The sequence below is a fragment of the Octodon degus genome, unplaced genomic scaffold, assembly GCF_000260255.1.
Source record: "Octodon degus isolate 3935 unplaced genomic scaffold, OctDeg1.0 scaffold00010, whole genome shotgun sequence".
Taxonomy (NCBI): Eukaryota; Metazoa; Chordata; class Mammalia; order Rodentia; family Octodontidae; genus Octodon; species Octodon degus.
Window position 1 is genome coordinate 12,635,236 of NW_004524586.1, and position 26,354 is coordinate 12,661,589.

Below are 26,354 nucleotides of genomic sequence, written 5' to 3' on the forward strand. Positions count from 1 at the left end.
GCCGGCGCAGGGTAGCAGGAAACTCTCTGCACACTCACCGGACCTGGGCTAGGACTGGGTCTAGCAAATACTTTTTTTAAACCAAATTATACAAAGTATATTCTCTGCCTGGAATGGACTTAAATTAGAAATCAGTGACAGAAAGATATCTGACAAGTGCCAAATGCCAAATTAAACACTATACTTCTGAAAACCCTGAAGTCATAGAGCAAGTCATGAGGGAAATTAGAAAATGTTTTTAATTGAATAAAAATGAAAACACACCATATCAAAATGTCTGGGATAGAGCTATAGTGACGCTTACAGAGAACTTTTTAATAGTAAGTTTTGAAATTGCAAAGGAAGAAAGTTTCAAATCAATGATCTAAGTTTCCAGTATGAGGAAATAACAAAAGAATTGATATAGGAGAATGAAACTCCCAAACTGAAAGGTACCTAGGATAAGTTCATGTTCTCTAAAACCGAAGAATGAATTTTAGGAACAACTGAGGTTAAGAGCAGAATATTTACTGGGAGAAAGAAAGTTTCTGTCACAAAGGGACAGAAGGGGGACCTGAGCAAGTTGTCCCCAAGAAGCTTCTCTTCCAGGGACTTTTATAGAGTAGAACCATGCAGTGAGTCACGTCTAAAGTGGTGGAGAACATGGGAACTCGCTGAGATGAGCATGAGGTGGGACAAAACTATGGTCAGCCAATGAGATTACAAGCAAATCTGCTCAGGTAAAATTGATTAAATCCAGGACCAAATAAGAAAGTGAGTCAGAACAGGGTCTCTTCCTGTTGAGGCTTGATGGAGTAACTCATTTGGGCTCTTTCAAGGTGATTGATACCTATGTAGAATATCAATCACTGAATCACACGGATCCCTAGAGAAATTATGTAGCTGCATTTGTTTACTTTTGTCTTGAGGTATGGCCCAAAGGCACCTGAATTAGGTAGAAATATTACAGGCCATCAGACAGGGCCAGGCCCTCAGGGAGAAAATATAGAAGATAAGGTGACTTTGCAACTTTAGAAAAAAACACACTCCAGCTGTGGCCCACACCTCAAGACAAAAGTAAACAGATGTAGCTACATACTTCCTTAGGGATGGGCATCAGTGACTGGTATTCTAAACAGGTATCAATCACCTCAAAAGAGCCTTAAAAAGTCAAAAACCCAACTCCCAACAGAAAGAGACCCTGTCCCATATTCATGCCTGCTGGCCACATGACTCGCTTCCCCATTTGGTACTGGATGTAATCAATTTTACCTGAGCAGTGGTGCTTGTAATCTCATTGGTTGACCATAGTTTTGCCCCACCTCATGCCCACCTAAACAAGTTCCCATGTTCTCCTGAACCACCTTAGACCTGCCTCACCACACAGTTTTATGCTATGAAAGTTCCCGGAAGAGCGAGCTTCCCAGGGACCACCCACTAGGGGACTGCCCTTCTGTCCCTCTGAGATTAGAAGCACTATTGCTCAGGCAAAATTGATTACATCCAGTACCAAATGGGGAAGCAAGTCATGTAGCCAGCAGGCATGAATATGGGACAGGGTCTCTTTCTATTGGGAGTTGGACAGAAGCTTTCTTTCCCCCAATAAATATATTCTGCTTTTAACCTCTGTTGTTCCTAAAGTTCATTCTTTAGTTTTAGAGAACACAAATTCATCTCAGGTACCTTTCAGGTTGGGAGTTATATTTTTTCCCTATACCAACACAACCAAGGGCCTAAGGCCAATGTTAGGAAGACAGGCTTGGAGTTGAGCAGGCCCAGTTCAAAGGCAGAGAGCACACAGACAGCAGTCAAAGTACGCTTTTAAACAACCCTACAGAGAACTTTGATTCCTATACTTAGGAAAACTACTTATAAACAATAATTTATATATTTTCTTAAAATCAATATACAGTCTGCATACAAAGCCACAGTGCAACAATTCTTTTTAAGGAAAGTAGAAACTAATTTTTAGTGGCTCACTTCTTGCTACACTAAGATCATTAGGCCAAAAAGAAAAGCCAGACAAAATGGCCTTGATTTTAAAATACCAACTCTGACATTCTAGAAGAGCCATCATGGCAGTCAAAAGCAGGCATGCGCAGCATGAAGCAACGTGTTGCCGTGAGGTAGATTTCACCCAGAAGCCTGCAGGTTGTTTGCACCTGAAGCAACAGCTCAGTTGGGAGAAATTTTTAGTTTGCTTTCTTTAACTCAGTTAAACTGGATATTCAGCTGAATGACTCAATGTTTTTGTCTGTTTGCTTGCTTCAGTTTGTTTATTTGGTTGGAGCACAGAAGCCAGCCTGATCATTTCAGTGTATCCTTTGAAGGCAGGACGGGGCAGGCAGGACACAACTGGCACCACTGCATGTGCGCTGAAGCCTTGGGAACCAGGACCCTCGCCTGTACCTGTGCACAAAACACAGAGGCACTATTTGGCCTGGGCTGGGATGTCATCACAGGAATTTCTAAGGACCCAGGAAAGATAACCCATGTCTACTTTCTCAGTAACCAAAAGTGATTCACAGGGGAAGAGCATCTAATGCTGAAGGGAAAAGGGAAGTAAATCGCCACAGAATCCTAAAGAAAGCTTTTCTTGGTCAAAAGACAGTTGTTTTCACCTTTAACTAGCTTACACTCAGATGGTGATGTTTAGCTGAACCTATTTGTTGAAACTAAAAGTACTCAGGTCACAGCCAGCACTCCTGAAAAACAGCGAAGTTCCTTTGCATCATTGTCAAGGACACTCTACCAAAGAAAATCCAGTGTCAGAGAAACCACACGACTAGAGCTAGGAAAGGCTGCCACAGCTAATGAAAGGTGGAGCCCTGCCCCACCCAGGGTGTCCTCTTTGGCTCTTCAGAGATCTAATTTGTGTGTCTTCTCCTGCTAAAGAGGAAGAAGAGACTGTCTTGCTTTGCATCCTGACAGCACGGTAGGGGCTTATGCAATGTTTTAAGGTTTAGAAAGAAATGCAAGCAGACAATCCTTAAATCCTGGGAATCGCTCCGGATCACAAGGCAAACTGAGCTCAGTTTTCCTGTCAGAATACAAGCACACAGCCAGGAACACCACATCTCCACATAATGTAAATTTCAAGCAATCAAATCAAAGTCAGACATTTGGGAGGACTGGGGTACTATCGAGACAGATCCTAAAACTATTAGTGCCCGTAGGTACTCCACTTTTCCACTCCAAGGAAACCTCCCACAAAGGAGATCAGAAAGGACCCCTCAGAGCTCCCCACCACTTTGCCCCCGCTTGGGAACTACGGGTTTTGTGAGCTGAAGCTGAGTGCAGTAAAGGGCACAGAAGGAGGAGCAAGGTGTTCCCCTCATAGGCATGCCTCCTGTTTCAGCAGATGCAAGAAGAATTTAAGTGTGAATGTTGGCAAATAAATCCAAAGCTACTCCTACATGCCTCTGTTCCATGAACTGGGTGCCAATAGGAACAGCAAAGGAAAAGAAACACTTGTTTTCATTCAAAGACCCACATAGAGATAAGGACTTTGTTCAAAGTGGTAGACAAGCCCAGCAGCCTGAGGTGACTGCCGGCCTACTTGCCCATGATATGTGGAGTTACTGATGTGGATAGGTAGCAGGTGGGACATTTTCTTTCAGGTAAGGAAAATCTTTTCCTCCTTTTCTCTCCCTGCATGCTCCACTAGCAGGAAGGCCTCTGGCTGCAAAAAAAGGCTTGCTTCAGCCCAGGAAGGTGCACCTGCCAGGCAAACCAGCCTACATGTAAGGTGCTAGGAGATGGGGACACATCACCTACAGGGGCAGATAAGCAGCAAGGCTGTCCTAAAATTTTTCTTGCCCATCTACCCAAAAATCCCTGCTGATTGTTTGAGGAGCTGGGCAGGGAAGGACTACTTAAGACACCACAAATTGCGAGTGTTTCAGAAAGGCATGTACCTACCAATGAGAACAATGGCTGTTTCTCAGTATTCACAACATGCCAGTCGCTGTACTAAGAGATTTTGTTTGTTATCTCAAGAACATATCCCCTCTGCAGGAGGAGGCAAACTCACTGGGTGATTAAGGAAACTAAAACATCACAGAGCCAAGTCTCTTCCCCAGTGTCACTCAGCTAGTATTAATCAGAGCAAGCTTGGTTCAAGGAGCTGCATGACACAGGGCTGGGAGCCTTAGCACCTCTCCCATGTGACAGGATGAATGGGGTGTATTTCTGGTCTCTGTGCTTCACGCTCTAAGGCTGTTGAGGATGCACAGGGCTCTGGCCTTGGCCATCTATAAGCCAACCCCGAATGACTTTATATATCCCTGAATTTTCATTCTTTTTTACATCAGGATCTTGAAGGAAACACTTTTATGCCTGTCATTCCCCAAAGTTCAGACAAAGATACTTCGAACTCCACCCATCATGATTCCCAGATATGCCCATCAGCCCAATTGGTGATCCCCACCAGGATGGACAGGCACTGCACTCCGTGATGGTTCCCAACACTTGTTCCCATGCTGGGCTGTCAACTCTACTTTATAAATATCTCCCTCCCCACCCTCACTTCCATGGCTTCATCACACACTAGGAACTGCTGAAGGGGTCTTCCACCTGCGTCCACTCTGATACGGCACCCATGACAGGGCTAAGCAGAGCTTCAAGGTTTCACAAACTACCCCAGAGTGCTGAAGTTCCCAGTAGGGGCTGGGGAAGGGGCACATGGCTAGCATAAGCACTTTCCACATAAACAATCAAATTAAGCCATCAACAAACCAAAGAACCTAATTTTTTTGCACCAAGGTTTTTGGATGCTATGAGCCTTCTGTAACAAACCATGAGGGGCTTACATGGAGCCTTGCATCACTAACCAAAAAGGACTTACATGAATTGTCTTCACCCTTCACGGAAAATGCTCACAGTCAGCCAGTGGCATCCTGCTTCTTGAAGCTTTTCACGTCTATTACCTCTCAGAGACCAGGAAGTAGAAGCAGTGCCCTGGCATCTCCGGCCTTCTAGTGTCCCCAGAGCTCACTGCCCATGGGTTCATCACCTCATTTAGTCCTCTCTCAGCTGGCTGGCTTTAGTACTGAGATAGTACCAAGACTCCATTCATAAACTCCTTCTCTGCATCTTCCCCCAGGCTCTGGAGGTGGACATATGTCAAGAGTGCATGGGTCATATATGATTACTTCCTGTAATTTGGAGCTCATCAGTGACCTGTGGCCTTCATATAGCATGTGCTCTCTGTTTTGCCTCTGTGTGTCTTAGACTTGCAGGCATTAACAAAGTAGCCTGCAGTCATGAAGCCTGTTGTCATCATTTTGTCTGAAGCTCAATATGTAACACATGGCTAGCAAGGATCCCCTCTAGTCTGACTTTATTCTCAGTGACCACCCCCACCATTGGGATGAACCCTATTTTTCTCACAACAGGTATTTCATACCTGTCCTGAGTTCTCTGACCCCAAATATGGAATCAAATGACCTTAGAGTGGACTTGGTTTGTTTACATGGAGGACAATCTGAGAAACCCATGTCCGGGCACTCTTCCCATTAGAGCAGAACAAGCTTGCTTAAGAGGCCTGGGTTCACAATGGTTTTCTCAGCTGACCACACATGTATTAAGGAATGCCATTTCTCCCCATTGATCTGATCTACCTATTTGCTAACAGGGCTTCCAACATTTCCAGCCCTACAGTACTATGCCACAACTGTGCCTAGAGAATGGTTGGGGGCCCGAGAAGCAAGGTTGTCACCCCTTCCCCATACAGGAGGCAACGGCAGTGCCCAATTGGCTGGTTTGGCCTTGCTGTACACACGCTTGGAATTCTGTCCACCAGCTTACCCAGAGATATTTTGTTTCTACCATTGTTGTATTCAAAGAATACAAAATAATTATATACAATTATCTGGGTGTTCAGTATAATAATTTTCTACAGCAATAATAATCTGAAGTTTCCATGCCACTGTCTGTAAGAAAAATCAAACTATTGTCTACTTGGGTTGGTGTTAGAAGTTATGTAAACATAATATGTGCAAAAGTTAAAATAATATAACAAAATAGCTCAGAATGTCTTTCATAAACTTTTTCTTCCAGAACCCAACATTACTATACAAAGTACATGTCCCCATAGATAATATCTTGAATTTTTTCAAGTATAAAATTGTTGATAAAGTCATAGCATTACTTTGCAGTAGTCTACGATGGCATTCATTTTATTTTCACAATGATGAATTGGGCAAATGTGTTGTCCAATGGCTGAAAGACACTATTCAAAGGGAAGAAACAGCTGGGATTAGAAAAATGGGAAAAGATAAAAGGAAGAAAGGGGAAAAATATATACGTACATACACAGGCTTAGAGAGTCGTACTGCTGATTCCTACGGGGTCTGTTCAAAGGAACAGATAATGCTTAATGTTTTTCCTTATTTTTAATATTTTTGCCCAATTTTGCATGGTTATTATATCTGGCAAACTGAATAACAAACAGTTGTTGTCCTAAAAAATAACTAATTTTAGGACAACAATAGGCAATCTAACAACCATTGTTGAATTCCTATAATCTTGTTAGTGAAATTGTGTACTTTTCTAATGTTTTATTACTTTTTATTCTCTTTAAAAAATAAAGAAATGGGGCTAGCGAGACAGGTCAGTGGACTAAGCACCTACGTAGGCAAGCACCCATTCAATCCTACACATCACATGTGATGCAGACCACCCTTGTACGTGCTGAGCTGGCCACTGAGACTGGGCATGGAGGTGCATGCCTGTAATCCCAGTCCTGGGGAGGCTGAAAACAGGAGGTTTTTCTGAGATGCATAGTGAGACCCTGTAGCAAATACATAAGAAGGAAGAAAAGAAGGAAAGAATACCTCTTCACATTTTCAAATATTTTCAACTTGCATTGAAAAAAATTTTAATTTTTTTATTCTAGAAAATGATTGAGAAACAGTCAATCCTTTTTTAAGAACGGAAGCCACAGAAAAGGAGAAACTGCAAACCTAAATTCTGAGGGGAATGAGAGGTGAGACAGTGGCATGGAGATTCCCCTGCAGCTTTCACAGAAATCTGGGAAGGTGGGAGGCCCTGTGCCAGTGCAGCCCAGCCTCCACTGAGGCCATGTGGCTCCAGCCCAACAAGATGGGTCTTCTAATAACATCATTCTGGAAACACACAATCTGGTTAATACTTCTGTCAAATTTGCTAATAACTGTTTCAATTCAGCATTTGGAAGAACTATGCATCACCTTGGGAATAATAAAATACACATTTTAACAGCTCATCTAAAAAATAAAAAAAGCTCTCCTAATTAAACAGCATTAAAACATCCTGATTGGATGGGCTATATGCTCATATGTAGCTTTTAAACAAATGTTTCAAAGTGGAAAAAATAAAATTAATATTCTCATTCAAAAACACAAGGAATGCTTTAAAATTTTCCTTTATGAGGGGAATTCTCCAGAGAGAAATTCATTTGTAGAGTTCTTTATTCACCATGAAAAAGAAAAACAAAGTCAAGCAGCATGTACAACTCACAAAGCTGCAAATTTGAGAGTCTTTTATTTAAAAAAAAATATTAAATTGTACCTCCTCCAAGTTGCCCCTTGCTTTTTATAGTCAAGCGGGGACAGATGGGCTGCGAGAATGAAGTTGTTCTCTTAGTTGCAGCCTTTATGGTTCCCATTTCCAGTACCTTGGCAGTTCTGTGGTTTCTGCCTGGATCATCAAGCACCTGTCTGGAAAACTCTCCATCTCAAATGCTGCCACCTTGGGTGCCAGCCTTGGAGTCCTGGATCCCAGTCTGAACCTGGGACTGCTCCTGTGGTGCTTGAGCCTCCTGAGGCCTCGGTTGTCCAAAGGACTTGGCCTACAGCCACCCTAATGATGTTTCCTCTCTCATCTTGCAGCCAGTCAGCTAAATGAGCCTCTCCTCCTAAATAGTTAAGTATCATAGTTCTGTGTCATTTCAACTTATGGGTGATGACAGCTTTTACCTTACTTTTTCTGTTTCATATCTTGTTTTATAGTACAGAAAATTGAATCCATCCCCATCCCATTTTAAATTTTGCTTTGTGTGACAGATTCTTGCTAAATTGTCAAATTGCAAAGGTTGGACTCGAACTTGTGATACTCCTGCCTCAGCCTCGCAGAATGCGAGGACTGAAGGCGTCCACCACCATAGCTGTTTGGTGTGTATGTTTGTTTGTTATAGCACATGATGCTTGAAAATGACCCTAATTTTATTTGAATAGAATAATTATACTAAGTAAGCACCTACTATCTCCAAATCTTGCACAATCTACTTCTCTTTCTTTCTTTCGTGGCTGGATCAATCCACCCTGAGGGCAGGACTGGAGCAGCATGTAGTGCCAGGGATCAAGCTTTGCTTGCCTAAGCTTGCCTAAGCGGGTGCTTTAGTCTGCGAGCTATCTCACCAGCCCTGCACAATGCATTTCTTAAAGATACAGTGAACATAAGTATTCTTTCCCCCATCCACCAGTGTTTAAGTAGATCTTTGATTCAATCTGCTTTAAATCAGCTCTCACTTGAGGTATCTATGGATTTACAAATGGTCTGGATTCTACTGCTCTGTTTTTCCCAGAACCACTCAACAGAAAGCCTTCTTTCCAAAGAATCAAGGGTTTGCTCTTCACCTGGAGCAAATGGATGGGTTTCGGGGTTCATGACTCTTCTGTAATTCCCAACATGTTGTATATACAATAAATATTGTTTATTTCCCAAAAAGAAATATAGAACATGTTGATCTCCCAGTATAAGAACATACATTCTTGATGATCATTATTCTGTCCTTTGTCCTCACTGTACCCTTTAGGCCTAGGGTACAAGTGACAATATAAATCCTCATCTGCTTTGCTAAATGCTCACATGGGCATTCTGGAAAGCTGCCAAGGGGACACTTCTGGATCGACAGCCCCAACCCAACAAACACAGATAAAGCCACTGTCCCACAGAGAAGCATGGCTGGGCTTAGTCTGGCCTAGCTGGATTCACACAGTGTGAGCTGTTACTTCTTTTTCTTTCCTAGGCCATGACACAATGCTTTACCTAGACACTGTCAAACAACAAAACTTTTAAGGTACTCTAAAACGACAACAAAACAAATCCTTTGACATTTTTGCAAACATCTTAGCATTTAACGTTCCTTTGTTCTCTTGCCACTGCACAAAAATAGCAGCTTGACACTCTGGAACCCCACAGAGATGTGAATATTAAAGACCATGCTAAAGTTCACAGTGTTCCACTCTTCAGCTTCTCAGGAGGAACTCTCAGCTTTTTACAGGAACTAAAATCAAAAGCCCCACCAACCCTGTAAGCTTCTAAAGTCTGAGCTCTCTGTAAGCGGTGCAGCTGGCCTCAGAACCTGGGCTGCCCTGTTGTGGGGCAGAGCCACAGTGAGAGCTGCTACAAATGCAGTTTCTCAGAAGCCTCCTCCTGTATGTACTTCATTAACTCAAGCTCTGGCGATTTACGTCTGCTTCTCACCCAAGGTCTGTGCAGAGGGATCTCAGAAGCTTAAGAAGGGAAGAGCCACCTCATGTTCCTTCACAGGATATAGTTTAGTGGTGCCTTCGGCAAGAAAGCCTTGGAAAATCAAGAGTAAACTGAGTGGCCCTGTCAAGGGCCTCTCTTTAGAAAGCAGTTGAAACTGACCCTGGGAATATCAAAAGGGAGGGATGACAGGAGCCCTTCTCAGATGCCACCGCATGAACAGAACTCCTCACAATGAGGAACCTCACTGCTAGACCACACCCCATCTCCTTTGGAAACTGCAGCATCTAGATGCTTCAGAAGCTCCACAAACTCCACTAATTTCCAAAATACTTACTGAGGCCCACTTCCCTTTGGAGAATTCTCACAAAATCATATCTTATTCTGGATTCCTCCAAAAGCCAACATGGAAACAGAGCTTAGGGGCTGGCTCTAGGATAGTGAAAGTGGGTGAAAATAGTGAGGCAGGGATAAGCCAGAAAGGTTATACTCAAAGTCCCTACAATAGCAGCGAGAGTGCCCCAGTCTCCCAGATCTGCCCCTTGGGAGGATGTGTGGCATGAGCACTTACTACCATCTGTTCCTACGGGGACTGCTCCACCGGTTTTGGTTACACTTGTTGGTGCTGACTGTGTTGAGAAGGCCCTAGAACTGAGTGAAGAGACACATAGCACACACTCAGGGTGTGACACAGCCAAGAGCAGGCCATTCTGAGCTCTCCCTGAACCTCCCACTGAGGCTGTGGATAAGACCAGTAATGGGTTGGAGTAATGGTGGAGTGTTTTGTAGCAAGTTCCCATAAACTATGACCTCATCTTCCTGATTTTCCAACTCTCAAGAAAACAAATAACCAAATGAACCCTGAATAATATACAAAGAAGATCAACATCCGATGAGCTGGAAGGCAACTGAAATAGAGACACCAAGTCAGCATTGAGCAGCGCTCTCTCCACACTGTGCCATTAAACAGGACCCAGTCTAACCTGTGTCCTGGTAGAGAAAAGTGAAGAGTTCTGTCTGAGGTGTAAAGTGCAGGGCAGGTCAACTCAGAAGCCACCTGCCCCCTGCCTGTCCTGCCACTGAGGACTCTAACTCCCAAGCTATGAGTACAAAAGCCCCTCCTCTCCACAGGGGTCCTAGAACACTACAAAAATGTCTTAATGGTGGGATCAATGATGACACTGCAGTACCTGATACACACTCAAAGGCCTCAGCACCAGTAGGGTCAAGGCCAGCGTGTACCTGTGGCTCAGGGTTCACTTGGTTACTTGGTTTCTTGAGAGTTGAAAAATTGGGAAGATACTGTCCTAGTCCATAGGTACTTGGAGTATGGCTGGCCCAGGGAAGACTGCTAATAACACTTAGGCCAATCTGTAGGTCAGCTAGCAAAAGAGGCCAATTTTCCTCTGCAAAGGCCCTCTGCCTTCAGAACAAGGCTTTGTACCATCTACAAAAAACAAACTATGCATTTTGAGATGCACCCACTGAAAATTCCCAGGCCCATGGGGAAAGAGACCACCCCTGATTTTTCTAGCCCCTCAGTCTGTTTCTCATGAGTTAAAGGAGCTGTGGGGAGGGCAGGGAGATAGCTCTGTGGTATAAGCTCCTGCCTGGCAAATACAAGGTTCTGAGTTTGATCTCTGTTACTGAAATAAATAAATAAATAAATAAATAAATAAATAAAATAAAGGAGCCAGGACCTGGCAGCTAATTATCCCACATCACATCTTGGGCCCCTCCTCAGCATGGTCCCTGAATAAGAATACAAGATCTTTAAGAAGTAAAGCCATGGTGTTATGTTGAGCTGTAGGGGACTCAGGTCAACAATTTCTGACATTGCCAGTCAAGCAGAAGACCCAATACTATTATGGACTACTGGACTCTTTTAGAATATTTTGTTGAGTTTGCACACCTATAATATTTAAATGATGGAACTTAACAAAAAAAGGGGACACAGATGAATGTCCATTTTGTATCTGTGTATTCAAAGTGGTTAGGATAGATATATAGTTACATTCTTTTAATGAATAGAGGGATTTGTTCTAATGGTGTTTGTAAAGGACATCAAGTCCGCATCTTGTACAGCAATTAACCACTAGGAAGAATGTATGCAATGTGTTAATTATTGAATCTGTCCTACCAATTTGGTTTGAAACTGTCTCATTGCTATTTGTTTCTCAGTAAAATTATGGGGAAAAAAAGATCTTTTGTGAATGGTATGTACACAATGCAGCTAAAGTAAAAGAAACAATTAAGTCTCAAAGTCCATTCAGATTGGGTCGCAGCCCCGCTAAGTGTGAACACAGGCTTCTGGTGCTGAAGATGTGCTCTGGAGAACATGGCCTTCCTCTAGCTGAAGATGAATACCTCGTACAGAGAGAAGCAACCCTTCTGTGGGCACTCAGAATGCCCACCAGCACTGGTGATAAAAGACATGGTAGATGCAGACTCTGCTCTCCCTAGACAGTGAAGTAAAGAGTTTGGAAGGGGCCTGCAGTGGACAGGAGAAGAAGAGTTCTCTAGAAGATGGTAGGAGCCCACTGCCTAGCCCCAAGGCAGCCAAACCCTGTGAATGCTAGAGCCGACCTTGCAAGCAAACATAATTACTTCAGATATGTCACTATTGGGATATACATATATACAAAGAAAATCAGAGCAGATAGATCTGTAAGTCTCAGGAAGGCTGACAAAACTGCAAGTCACCACAATGTGGTCTTGCTGGCCAACATCTGACAGCAAAATGGTTCAGGATCCCCAGATCAAACTCCCCTCTGGCCACAACATCCAGCAGATACTGTTCACCTGCGGGCCATGTGGCAGGTGACCATGTGAGTGCTGACACCTCCTACTCATGTAGTAGCTTGGCAGTGTAGACAAGAGCACTGAGGATGCTACCAAGAGCCAAAGCCGGAGAACAAGTTCTGTGAGAGCCTTGTAGGTGACCACACTGGTGGCAATATCACGCACTGCCTAGAGCCCAAATGATAACAACCCCCACTGCTGTATCCGAGACAAGAACAGAAGCTGATTAAAGTGCCAGTGAGGGCACTGCTCGTTGGGTGCACCCCTGCAATTGTTACTTACTGAGCCCTGAGGTAAGAATCAGGACCTGCTAGGTCAGCACTCCACAGTGAAAGAAACAAAGATAAAAGAGGTGGCCGGCCTGATGCTGTCCACTTCACAACCTGGCAACACTCTATCGTGCGGGCACATGGCCTACTGTGTTCTTTTCGGTCACTGTACCGCACAGCCTCCATGGAAGACGACGCCTCAGAGAGACCTGAGAGACAGGACATTCACCCAGGACCCTGGCTGGTGGGGAGACCGGTAGAAGGGGGCTGAGTGATTCGTGGACATGAGGAAGTAGAGAAAAAACACATAAATTGTCAGCGAGGAGAATGCATGGTACTGGGTAAAAGTGAGGCCAAGAAGCAATTTTTCTCTTTTTGCTTTTGTTTTCGTTTTATTGCAATCCTAGGGATTGAACCCAGGGGGCGCTCTATCACGGACCTACATTCCCAGCCTTTTATTTTGTACTTTGAGACAAGGTCTCAGTGATTTGCCTGGGTTGACCTTGAACTTATGATCCTCTTGTCTCAGCTTCCTGCAGAGCTAGGATTGCAGGCCTGTGTCACCATACTTGGAGCATTCTGCCTTACAATGGCATATCATTCAGCATGGTTACAGGCCAAGAGAGAAGAGGAGGGGTCTGAGTTGTAGGAGAGAAGAGTAGACCAGAGCAATAGGACTAGAATCTAGATGCCCTGGAGGGTCTGGCTCAGGTACCATGAGGAGCTATCCAGATTTCAACAAGAAAAAGAGAGAGTATGTGCACTGCAGAGAGGAGGAAGTTGTAGGAAACAGAAAGCTCAGATGCTAGCTTCTATTTTCTGCATCGAGCATCGGGTAGCAATTCAGCTAGAAAATGAGTGCAGATGCTGGAGATGTCAGAGATTTGGAGAGAATGGGGAAAAAAGTTGAAAAAAAAAAAATCACTGCAGGGGACAAGAGAATGAACTGGCCAGAGAACTGTAATGGCATTATTAGGCAGCTCTGATGACCTGGTCGCTGTTAGAGATCACAAATTCATAGTGAATTTACTATTTATACCACCGCCAGCTGCCATGAAAGATTTGAAACTGCTAGTAGAAGAGGCACAAATTCAACTGAAATTTATCACAAAAATTAGAAGGGAAGGGGAGGAAGGGAGAGGCTCAGAGCTACCAAGCCAACCCAGAGCAGAACATTCAGCCTTGAGCTTCACAAATGCTAGGACGGCAACCAAAATCATGTCATCTCTTTATGTGGGTATCTGCCTGAGAACATCTACTTAACCTTGAACACTGAGAGCCATTTTTTGTCTGTTTTTTTACTTTTATTAAAACATTTGTTGCATAATCTAAGTTGCTGACACAAGAGAAGAATGCAAGAGAGAGAGAAAGCTTACCAGGGTTTCACCATGTACAGCTCTTGGTGTGTGGTCTGAAGCATCAGAGAGCAGGGTCATCACCAGTGGGATCTCCCCATGATGCCAGTGGCCCATGTGTGGTCATTCATATCAATCTTTGCACAGCGGAGAGGACAAAATCTCAAACTCTTTCCGGGCAGCCAAAGTCATTGCATGTTTTCTAGATCATTGGAAAAATCAAAGAAGAAATCAATAGGAGAGGAAGATGCAGCTCAGGTGCCATCTAGGCTAGTGGTTATTACCACATAATGATGAAAGGCCAGTGATGGTGATGATAAGGACAAGGAGGTGAGCGAACAGCAGTGAGCCTCGCCGGCATCACCCATGTCCTGCAGAGGCGTGTGCTAGGTACTACTCTACGTCCTTTATACACCCCATTCACAGAAGAAGAAATTGAGCAAATGTTGGTTTTAGACAAGGTGTCCAGGAGAGCTGAATGATCACTAATATTTGAAAAGAAACTGTACCAGCCTCTTGCTGTCTCCCTCCCTCGCTGTCATCAGCCCTGCAAGTCTAGTCTATCCGTGAACATCAAGAGGAGTCAAGAGCAAGGATGGGGAACAGAACACTTCCTAACATGCGAGCATTTCTTGATAAGCAATGAAAGCTCTTTACCAGATACAGCCTCTAGGAAATGAAGAAGTGTTGAATATCAAGGTGTTCTAACAATATTTACCTAGGTAGGAAATGCTCACAATTGTGTCAAAAGTCATGTCTTTTTCATTATTATTAATCTTTTTAATTTACTTATTTGGTAGAGGGTCTTGCTATGCAGCTTGGACTCACAGTGGTCCTCCTGTTTCAGCCTCCCCAGTGCTGGGATTACAGGCATGTACCATCATGGCTGGTTTCTGTGGATGGAACTAGTGCCCAAGGTGGGGCCAGCAAGGCATGTGACACCAGGGATCGAACCTAAGTCCTTGAATATGCAAGGCAGGTGCTTAGACCACTGAGCTATTTCCCTTGCCCACATGTTTTTTTCAAGATAGGGAAACTAATGTATTATAAATAAATTAAATACTAGTCTTGTCTGGTAAATTAAGGCACAGACTTGCAGAAGGACTGCAAGCTGACCTAAATACTCCATGAAAGAGGGATGACGAAAAGGTGCTGTAAATTACTGTTTTTTTTTTCTCCATCCCTAAGCATTTATCTAAGGACACAAGTTTAGCTAAAATATGTTTAAGAAATAGACAACTATCCAAATACAGAATTCTTATGACTTGGGCCTAGATGTCCCCTCAAAGCATCATAGGGTCAAGATCTGGCTTTTTCAGACGTGGCTGGATCTAGAGCGTGTGATGCTGGGATTAAGCGTGTGTGTGACTCCTAACGTCCACTGAGTGGTTTGACGTAGTCCTGGGTGTGACTTCTACTCCACTAAGGGTGGGTAGCCTAGACAAAATAGAAAAAGGAAAGAAAGAGGTTGTTCCCGTGGCACACTGCTTGCCTGGCTGCCTTTTCCGTGCCATGAGCTGGTCCTCCTCGGTGACGTCCCTGCGCCATGCCACCCTGTCTTGGAGCCAGACAACCCTGGACTGAAACTTCTACAGGCTGTAAGCTGAATAAATCTTTTCTCTTTTAACTTTGGGCATTGATATTTTGTCCCAGCAATGAGAAAATTAATTAAGACATGAATATTAGTTTAAAATGTGCATCATATTTAAATTTAAATATAATGTTGTAGAAGTACATACACTGATATAAATTTGCAAGAAAATAAAATATTTCATAATATCTTAATAAGAAAAAAAACATTATAAAACAAGATGTAGGACTTTTTGGTCCACATATGCTGTGGTAGGTCATAACCAGCCAGTGATCACTCTTTGGCAACTAAGATAAAAACTGTCAAGTACAGAAAGCTGTGGTAGCAATTGTGAGCAGAAAACCCAGAGAAGATGAAGCTCAGTAAGTTGCATGACTGCCAGAAATGGTGTCCTGCACAAGTAAGGTACAATAGGAGGACCTGGCTTAGCCCACACTGAGGAATCCCATGAGGAAAACAAATATGCACACAGCTGCTGGCAATCTTACATCTAGAACCTAGAAATAAAAATCAAGAATTTAAATGCAAGCTGTCCACAGCAGAAGCGAGGGAATTCACAAATGTTAATTAAAAATATCTATGTTGAAACACAAAGGGAAAATAAAAACAAGACAATAGATCTTTGAAGATATAGTATTGTGCCATATGGTCTAATGTACATATAACTGGGGTCTCAAAGAATGGGTAAGAAGTAATTGAGAGGGGCTGGGGAGATGGCTCAGTAGAATAAGTGATTGCCTGGCAAACGCAAAAGCCTGAGTTCAACCCTGGTTCCACCAAAAAAAAAAGTAATTTGGGACAAAAAGAGTCTTCTCAAATATGATTAGAATGTCTATTTTAAAAAAACTACCCACAAATTTATAGCTAACAGAATCCTTAATGTTAAAATAACAAACATTTCTCTGGATGTTCAGGAAGCACATTGTCATGCGTTTGTTAGGTATTGTGTGAATATCCCGTGACAAAGCAATAAACAAAATTAAATAAATACGTAAAGAGTGACAAGAAAAATGTTGGAACTCAAAGATGACATAAATACAAAATTAATCTAAAAATAAACTCAGAATTAATAAGAAAACTTACAAAGGTCACTGGGAACATGATTAATGTAGGCAATTTTTTAAAAATATACTAGTAACACAAATTATAAATACATTTAAATACTCTTTAATAAAGAAAATATTCAATATTTATGAATAAATTTATTTTCTCAGTGCAAGATCTCTACAAGCAAAACTAAAAAACACTATTGAAATGAATTAAAGAAGATATAAGTGAAGAGATAAATCTTGTTCATGAATTTAAAAATTCATTATTGGAAAAGGTCAATTCTGCTCAAACATATCTCCAGATTTGGTGCAATTCCAGCAAATTCTTGTGTTTATGTTGACAAACCAATTCCCAAATGCACAGGAGCTGGAAGAGTCAGGATGATCTTAAAGAGGAAAAAGTTGGGATCCACGGGGCTGGTGAGATAGCTCAGTGGACTAAGTACCTCTTTGGCAATCTCAAGGACCAGGGTTCAACCGTTCGTCCACATGTTGTGCCTGTGCCCCACCCCAGGGGCACACTGAGCCTTCAAAAGAGTCTGAGCATGGTGGCATATGTCTGTAATCCCAGTGCTGGGGAGGCTGAAAGCAAGAGGACCAACACAAGTCTGATCTGTGTAGTGAGAGCCTGTCCCAAATACATAAATGAAAAAAAAGTTGGGATCCACTTTCAGCAAAGATGACTCTGTAACAATCAAGTCAAGGTGGCATTTATAATGATGGATAAATGGACCAGTGACAGAGCGCATGAAACACAGAGATAGACACATGCCTTGTGAAAGTTGTGTACGTTCAAAATGGGTGTGGTGGGCTCTTAAATGCATGTTGACGAAGCAACTGGATAGCCGCATAGAAGAACACGTTAACTTTTCCACTTATTTCAAGCTGTATCCAAGAATTATTTTAAGATTCATTGTAGCTATAAATGGGAACAATAAAACAATAAAGTTGAAAAAAGAAAACATTTCATCACCTTGAGAAAAAAAAATTTCTTAATGCAAAAAGCAGTAAGAGAAAAGAAAAACAACTTGACAAGTTAGATATATTTGTATTAGAAGCTTTTGTTCATAAAAATAATCACCATTAACTGGGGGTGTCTTAGTTATTTTTCTTATTGCTGAGGCAAAATACCTAACAACCAAAAATAAGGGAGGAAAAGTTTATTTAGCTTATAGTTTGTAGAGGTTGCATTTCACGACCAGCTGGCTCCAAGTCAGGGTGGCATGACAGGGGGCCGCACAGAGGAGAAACAGTTCATGGTGGGTAGAAGGGAGCAAAGCAGCAAACCAAAGAAGCAGCAGCATGCTGCAGGAAATTGTCTTTCCATCCCTTGTATCCTACCCAGCCTACCCACCCTTGGGCAGGTAGTGTTCACTCAGGGTTGTCCAGCCTGAATCCTAGCGTCACAGCTTGAATCAATCCTGGCATCACATTCTTGATCCCAGCATCACACACTTGACATCCAGTCACCTCAAAACAGATCACCCACCAATGACTACATGAGGCTTTGGGGGAATATCTAGATACAAGTCGTAACAGTTGGTTAAAATTTTCAAATGATAAATCCAAAAACAAGTGCATATCTAGGATATATAAAGAATTTTAACAAATCAACAATGAAGATCTAGCTTTTTTTAAATTGGGCAAAAGTTTGATCAGGAAAATCATAAAAGAGAACATTCAACCAGCCAACAGGGTATTGGTATGATCTAAAATATGTTTACGATTTTGTAAAAGTATTACTATAAAAGACACATTACCATAAATACCATCAGCCTTGCCACTTCTGAAGCAGTAATAGCAGTCTTCTTTCAAGAGTGTCTTTAGTTGTACTATATCCTGAATCAGTTCAAACTGTTTACCTGTCATGCTCATTCTTAATTTGGGGAAGTGCTGGAATTTGCAGTGTTAGATCTTCTGATAAGGTGCATGAGGACACACTGTAATCATGTATGAGCCTGTCTTTCTGTTGGATGGCACTTGGCAATGACATTCACTAAAATTTTGATCATGTCTCTTAAAGACATGAAAGAGGACCTCAGTGGTAAAAGTGTGTTCAAAGAGAAAGGCAGTTGTTTGAGGGCCACTAAAAGCAGTGTGTCTCTTAACATAGGTTTTTTTTTTTTTATTTAAACACCATTTGATCACCACTTGTAAAAGGTTTTCAATGTAATTGTTTATCAAAAAATTATTAAAACCACAACTAAATGCTTTTACCTGCCCACAAAAATGAGGGAAGTTTAAAAGTCAAGAATTTGATGGTATAGGAAATTAGAATGTTCAAAGGAGGTATTTTGCAGTATCTGTTAAAACTATGCATATTGTGTAGCCCTCATAATCCATGAGCTCTACATAAGCAAATTCAAATATTGCAATTTTTGAAACTGAACATGTATAAACTTTTTTCTTTCACTATTCCCTAAATAATCAAGTACTTACATTGCATTTACACAGCATTTACACTATATTAAGCATTATAAGTAAGCTAAGATTATCTAAAGTACATGGAGGATTGCATAAGTTACTATACACAAATACTATGCCATTTATATAAGACATTTGAGCACCCCAGGCTTTGGGTACTGATGGAAACTCTTGGACCCCTTTTCCTGTGAATACTGAGGGATGGCTATGTATGTTTCACAGCCAGGGAATATTTCTCCAACAGAACATACCCAAGAAAAAGAAGTATACATATTTCTTAAAAGATGTATACAGGCATGCTCATAGCAACTTTGTTCATAACAGTAAAACATTTCAAGCAATCCAAATGTCAAAAAAGGCAAATTGTGGGATATTTAAATGACAGCACATCATAGCATAGGAATAGCATAGATAAATAGAATAGGTAAAACCATCATCATACAAAGGAATGTGCCTGAATCCCAGTATAGAATAAAGGATTCTATAAAGCTGAAGCTCTAGAACAGGAGAGCCTGACCTTCAGACGCTGAAGTCATCACAGTGGTTGAAAACAGCCGTGTCCTCCTCAGCATTCCTGGAGACTCTTAACAAGGCCTTCCAGGGTGGTGAGAGTGTTTGTCATCTGCACATGTGTGGAGGCTTCCTGAGCACACCAACTTCTCTGCTCAAGATCAGCAAGCACTGTAGCACATATATTACACTCAACTAAAGATAAAGTGAGGAAACTGCAACCCTTATCAGAAAATATAACATGTGCATACCCTCACAGGTGTTCACACACACAGGCATACACACACACACACACACACACACACACACACCCTGAAACAACATACACTACAAACTAATGTTTGCTTGTCTCTAAGTGCTAGGCAAATGGGTGATCTTTCTTAGAAATATGTTTGTTTTCTTCTCTTCCATGAAGTTGTAAATCTCTCGTGGGATTTTTCATGGAAAAATCTTGAAGCTTCTGAAGGTCTACAGTGCCACTTGACTGAATCTGCACACTACACTTGGTCACACTTGGAGGGGAACATGATATCCAGGCTCAGGGCACCTTTCCATTCCTCCATGTGTGTAAGAAAATCTGTTCTTACACTGATACCAAAATGCTACTTTACACTGGAGCTCATTCTAAGAATCCCATGAGGCTGGCTGCTGTGGGGGGCCACGTGTCCAGCGTGCAGTGTACGGGGTCGTGCATCCAGCTATCTGGTAGATGCAGAGGACCACAGTGGCTCTGTATCACCTGCAGCCCAACAGCCATCTCTTTTTTCCATTTGTGCTCTAAATGCACATCCTTCTGAGTGATAGAGAAGCCACCGCAGTGTGACCGCTGCCTCTGAGGTCATGTTGTTAAGCACAGTGTCAGTTTTATGGCAAAGAACAAAGAAAGCCCTTTTTATTGTCACCCCTGTTGGCAGCCTCCTCATCACCCCTCCTTTTTACTGTCTACCCTGCTGGTTTATTCTCCACACAGGGGATGCTATCACACTGGTGAGTTATGTCCACTTCACACTTACTAGAGCAGATAATTCTTATATCTCATAATCTATTTATTTCATTTGGATCAGCATGATTTTGTAGACGTAGTCTCAAAGCCATAAGCAATTATTTCCACATCTTTCCCTTTATGGCTTATCATTAAGGGACTCAAAACAATTCCTTGACCTGTGGAATTGGAAACAGTATTCTTGGGCTGGGAATTCACATGGGGGTGACTGATGGTTCACATCAGAAAGAGTGAGTTATCCCAAGGACTTCCAGTTCAGGTTATTGAATCATGCATTTTCCAAGTCGTTTCAACAAGAAATCTTGCCCTATAATATGCATTTGAGTTTGGTGAAGGTCACAAACCCTAACAGTTTCACAGGGGTCGGTGAGCTGTATTTATCGACTTTCTATAAAGTACCAAAAAGCCAATGCATCAGTCCCTCTGATCTTATTACAGGCATCATATTTAGGGTCTATACTTTTGCTAAACAAAATCTAGTTGCAGAATCTCATAAATCTTTAAAGTCATACATTAAAACACTTTAAAAATATGGTATTTATGGGGCTGTGGATTTCATTTTGAAACGCAAATCAATAAAAATGCAACACTACAGTGAGCTTTTACAGAAGCCAAAAGGAGGGAGAAATCAACACAGTTAAAGTTGAAATTTTAGCTTCATCACCACTTGCTAATTTTAGATGAAATTAAGAAAGCAATAATTGTGATTCTGCCAGTAGCACTCACATCCTATCCAATTCACTCCACATAGAGAGCTAAGATAAATGCAAAACCAAAAACACAGACACCTCAAGATAGATGCATCATACTCTATCAAGTCTGTAGTTAATCACTGTTGCCCCAAAAGCTACTTCATTATAGTAACTGAGAAAAACAGAGCACAATTATGCAGTTTAAAAGGTTTCAATCAGAATGATGAATGGTGGTCTTTGGGTAGCTTATTAACAGGTTTAGAAACTTATTTGTTGTTGTTGTTTTTCTGAAGAGAGAAAAACCTGGAAGGTCAACTTACCTCTAGGTCTAGCTGAACAGAGCTGATGTGCCTTCCATTAAATTAGCTCTCACAATGTAATGGGAACTACCAAAATTGAGAGTGGAGGCCCCCTGGGGATGATCTAATCAGATTCCTCGTTTCATAAAAAAGGGAGTCAAATCCTGGGCTTTGCTGACCTGGTCACAGGCAGCTTAGCGCCTGGCCAGGACCTCCCCGGGACACCTGCTGCTGTCCTAAAGAGATATTTTGCACCAGTTTATTGACATCACGGCCACATGCTGAACACAAATAAAAGTATGTGCAGACATAAAACACAAAAGAAACATGAAACGACAAAGCTTCCTTTTAAGCCAAAGGTGTGTTTATGTTTTCCATGGAGAATTTGAGAGCTCAGGAAAATGATGCCTTCAAAACTTAGAAAGCTGCCTTACTCCTCTTTTTTCTTCCCTTTCCTGGCATCTTTGAAGAAAAGATGACAGGGTAACATATTCACAGATTTTACTTTAAACACATCATGAGACCCTCATGAAAGGAACTGCTAAGTTTCCATTTAATAGATGTTTTGCTCTGTGTTGCAGGTGCGAGTCAATGCCTGCCTGCAACTGAAATTGTCCTGTGCATGTGAATATTCAGCCTCATGAAGCACAAGGGGAAACATGGTCTTCATTTGCAGTGGAATGTGTAAAGGAGAATTGGAGATTATCTGTGCTCATATTGAAGTTGACTACACACACATACACACACACACACACACACACACACACACACACACATTTTTCTGGGGCTTCACTTTCTAAAGTGTTTTACTCAAGAAGTACTCAGTACTCTGTAATGATCAGGTTCTGCATTGGTTTCCCATTGCATATACGACATGATCACAAGGTCTGCAGTTTAAAAATATTATTGTCTTTCAGTTTGGGATCTTGGAACTATAAAATCAAGGTGTAGGCAGGGCTGGTTCCTCTCTATTTGTCTCTCAAAAGAACACTGTAATAATATCAGGCCCACACAGATGACAGAATGATCTCTTCCTCTGGTGATACATAATCTCACCAATCAGCAAAACCAAATCACCAAAGTTCCTTTTACCAGGACTGGTCCAATGTTCATAGTTCAGGAGTTAGGACATACATGCCTCTAGGAAACTGTCACCCTGTCCAACACAGGTATAGGGTTTAGTCCCAGGAATCACAAGCTAAAATCAGGTTCCAGTCTTTCCAGAAGGTGAGCAACATCCAGGGCAGAAAGGTAAACATTATGTGCATTCAGGAAAGAAAGGGAGGCTCTCTGCAAGTGGGACCAGATGATTAAAATAGACCACGTTCTCATGAGGTGTTTTCCACCAACACCACCTCACTCATAATAGCACAGTATGTTGAGCCTAGCCAGGCTTGCTTCTCCTCTTTTTTTCAAAGATTTAATATACTAGATTAAATGGAACACAACCAAATCAAGACATACGGACTCCTCTTCTTTACCCTTGTTAGGAATCTGTAACCAACCTCCAAGGGCACTGTGCTATCTATGCATAATTTCTGGGCCAGAACTCCAAGCCATCATTTGCATGTATCAGCAAATGTAAAATGTGAAATTTAATAGGGACTTAGTAGGTCTAGAAATCAGGGGAACGTGTTTTCATTTCCAAAATAGTCTCACTTTGACTGTCACAGCTAACATTGGTAGTTCCGAACAGACGCAAATCCAGTCCAGATACTTCCCAGCAGTGGACCTCTCAAGACATAAGAAATATATTTGGCCAGCCAGATAGCTCAGTGGACTAAAGTGCCTGTTCAGGCAGACGCAAGGATTAGGGTTCAATCCCGGCATGCTGTGCTGGCCCCGCCCCAAAGGCACGCTGAGCCTGCAATGGAGACTAGGAGTGGTGGCACACACCTGTAATCCCAGCCCTCAGGGGGAGAAAACAGGAGGATCACTACAAGTCAGATCTGTGTAGTGAGACCCTATAGACCCCGTAGGCCCTGTACTAAATGTATAAAAAAGAAATATATTGATGTAACCAAGCTCAGAATCAATTACCCAGGTTATAGGCAATTATACAATAGTGTCCATAGGAAATTAAGACTGAGACGTAAGCAAACAAAGTAGACATTTAAGTGAGCTGCTGGTTACAAGACCAAATGTGAGAACCTTCAGGTTATAAGGAAAAGCCCACAATAACTCTCAGGAGCAACTCAGATTAGGGGAGAAACCACAAAGCCCATGTTAAGATTCTGAAACTCCTGAGTAGCCACATGTACATCAAAGAATAGGCACCTCTTCCTTCCACCCCTTGCCCCAGGTATAACATTCACATTTCTGAGCATTCTCTGGCTGGCGCTCTGCTGTGTGCCTGGAACAGCTCATCTTCATGGACTCCGACTGGTAGCAGACACAGGGCAACAGCCACCGTCTACAGACGTTGCTTCCAAAACCAGTGTCCTTCATGAAGGACTTGTTCAGGTTGGCATCAGATGCCACTGATGGACTCTGTGGGAAAATTCCTCCCACAAGTCACAAAAATCAGAAGCATAAACTGTTGTGAGGAGTTGTCACATGGCTTAACTCCATGTGGGGATCCACAGAGATGTAAAATTGAAGCATCCTATTTTGGAATTTCAGCAAAAGCCTGCTGCGTTACTTTACATACATAGTAGTCAATTTACTGAGGTTTGAAAGCTCTCTGCTTAGAGACCTAGGGGCCCACTAAAGTGCACAAACTGAGACCTGTTGCAAGGAAATATCCAGCCAAGCAGTGAGCCCATGCTTTTTGTTTCTTTTCATTAAGTAAAATAAACTGCAGTTCAGAATTTGTTTCAGAAAGTGATTTTTATAAAGCTATTATTCTTGTTCCAAATTCACAAGTTCAGAAGATACTCTTGTGGCTTGTGTCTAGTCATCCCCCCAAGGCCTCATGCAGTCATGGGGTGGTTTCTGGAGTTTGTGATTGGTGCCTGATCCAGTACTGGGATTATGAATGTGAGTGCCCTGAGCAGACACTCTGCATTACAATATAAGCAGGCCAGGGAAGCTTGCTAGCTGCCTGAACTGCTGCCACTCCCTTTGCTCTCTTGCTCTTTGCCTGCCTGCCGCTGCCACGAAACCACTGCTCTCTGCCATGTGCCATTCTGCCTTAGAGCCAGCTGAGTATGGACTGAAACCTCCACTGACTCTGAGCTTTCAGGAAGCAAACCTTTCCTTCCTTCATTTTGAGTGCCAGGTATTTTGCCCCAGCAATAAGAGAAGAGTAACTGAGACAGATACCTTGAAATGTCTCTCCTTTAAATACTGTCACCAAGAGAGGAGTGAGAGAAAAATTCATCCCTGTTCAAAACTAAATTTGCGAGGCTGGTGAGATGGCTCAGTGGTCTAAAGCACCTACTTAGTACAAGCTAAGCTAAGCAAAAACACAGGAACCGCGGTTCAATCCCCCAGCACCACATGCCAGCCAGCCCCGCCCCCCTGGTGGGCTGAGCTGGCCACACACACACACCCACACACACCCACACACGCAATAAATAAATAAATAAATATTTAAAAAACAAAACTAAATTTGCGAGGCATAAATAAGGGCAATATTTAAAGAAATCCTCTGGGGCCAGGAGAAAATGCTACAGGCCAGCCCCCATACATCTGGGAAGGCCGCATGGGGGCCACTTCACCCAAGTTCCAGGGGAAATAAGTTCACACAGGAGCTCATGAAGGAGTGAAACCTAGACTGTTCATAGCAGAAGTGATCACTGCCTGTCAGTACTCTGCCAGTCAATACCAAGTGGTCACTGGGGAGTGGCAGGAATAATGACCTATGCTCCAGTGATTTTTAGTTTCTGAGAAACATTTTCACCATTGCCCACTCACCTGGTAAAACAGAGAGGACCTATACCAATCAAAGGCCCACATGAAGGAAGCTGAGCCTGAAGAACACCTCTGCTTGCAGTTGGAGAAGGCAGCGGCAGTCACCCCTAGAACTCTAAGCTCCAAGCCTAGATTGTTACACCTGTCCATGGTTTCTCTGATGGAGAAATAGGAAAGCACCAGGATGGTAGTGCGCAGTAGTTATTTGAGCCCCTGTTTAATGTGTTCATGTGACCTATCTTTCAACTTAAGATATTTAAACAAGACCCATCCTAAAAATAAAGGCATGAAGTGCTAGCCACATTTAGTAAAGCTAGCAGAAAACCAGTGATCCCCTGAGCTCTTGCCTCACAGGCTAGCCCCCTTTCCAGGATGCTCACATAAAATAGTCTATGTGGTGCAACTTTATCATTCAGTCTAAATCGTATGTGCCTGCAGAAATCCAAGACAAACAGCAGAAACTCACAAAGGCACAGAGATGAACTGGAAAGAGCAGGAAGAATAGGACCTCTCAGGCCTTTGAGGGAGATGCACTCAGACTTAGGGAGCTTCTGGAGTATTGGGTCCTGTGGCCAGGCCTCCTCACCTACCTCCCTTCCTACTCACACACTCAGTCATTTACTCAAGGCTAATGCAGAAGCCTGGGCTCAGAGAAATGCCAGACCCACACTTCTCCCGGGACGAGTGAGCGTCTCCTGACTCTCCGCCCATAGAGGGTCAACACTGCTTGAAGATCTGTCATGTCTGCACACATCTCAGATACACTAATGATCCTCAGCTTCAAAGGAGGAGATGTGGCCTTTATTACCATTTTCCAGGTTCTCCTTGACCAGATCGTGAACTACTTGATGATATCCACACCCTAATTGTTCAATCATCTTTGACAGCTGAGATCTAAGAGACGCTGGAGTAGGGCACCTGGTCAAGTCACCTGGCCACGTTTCCCATCGCCTTCTATATTACAAGTTCTTTCGCTTGACCCCGAGTCACCACCCTACTATGCTCTGCAATGCAGTGATAATAGAGTGATAGCCAAAATCTACCCAGGGAAG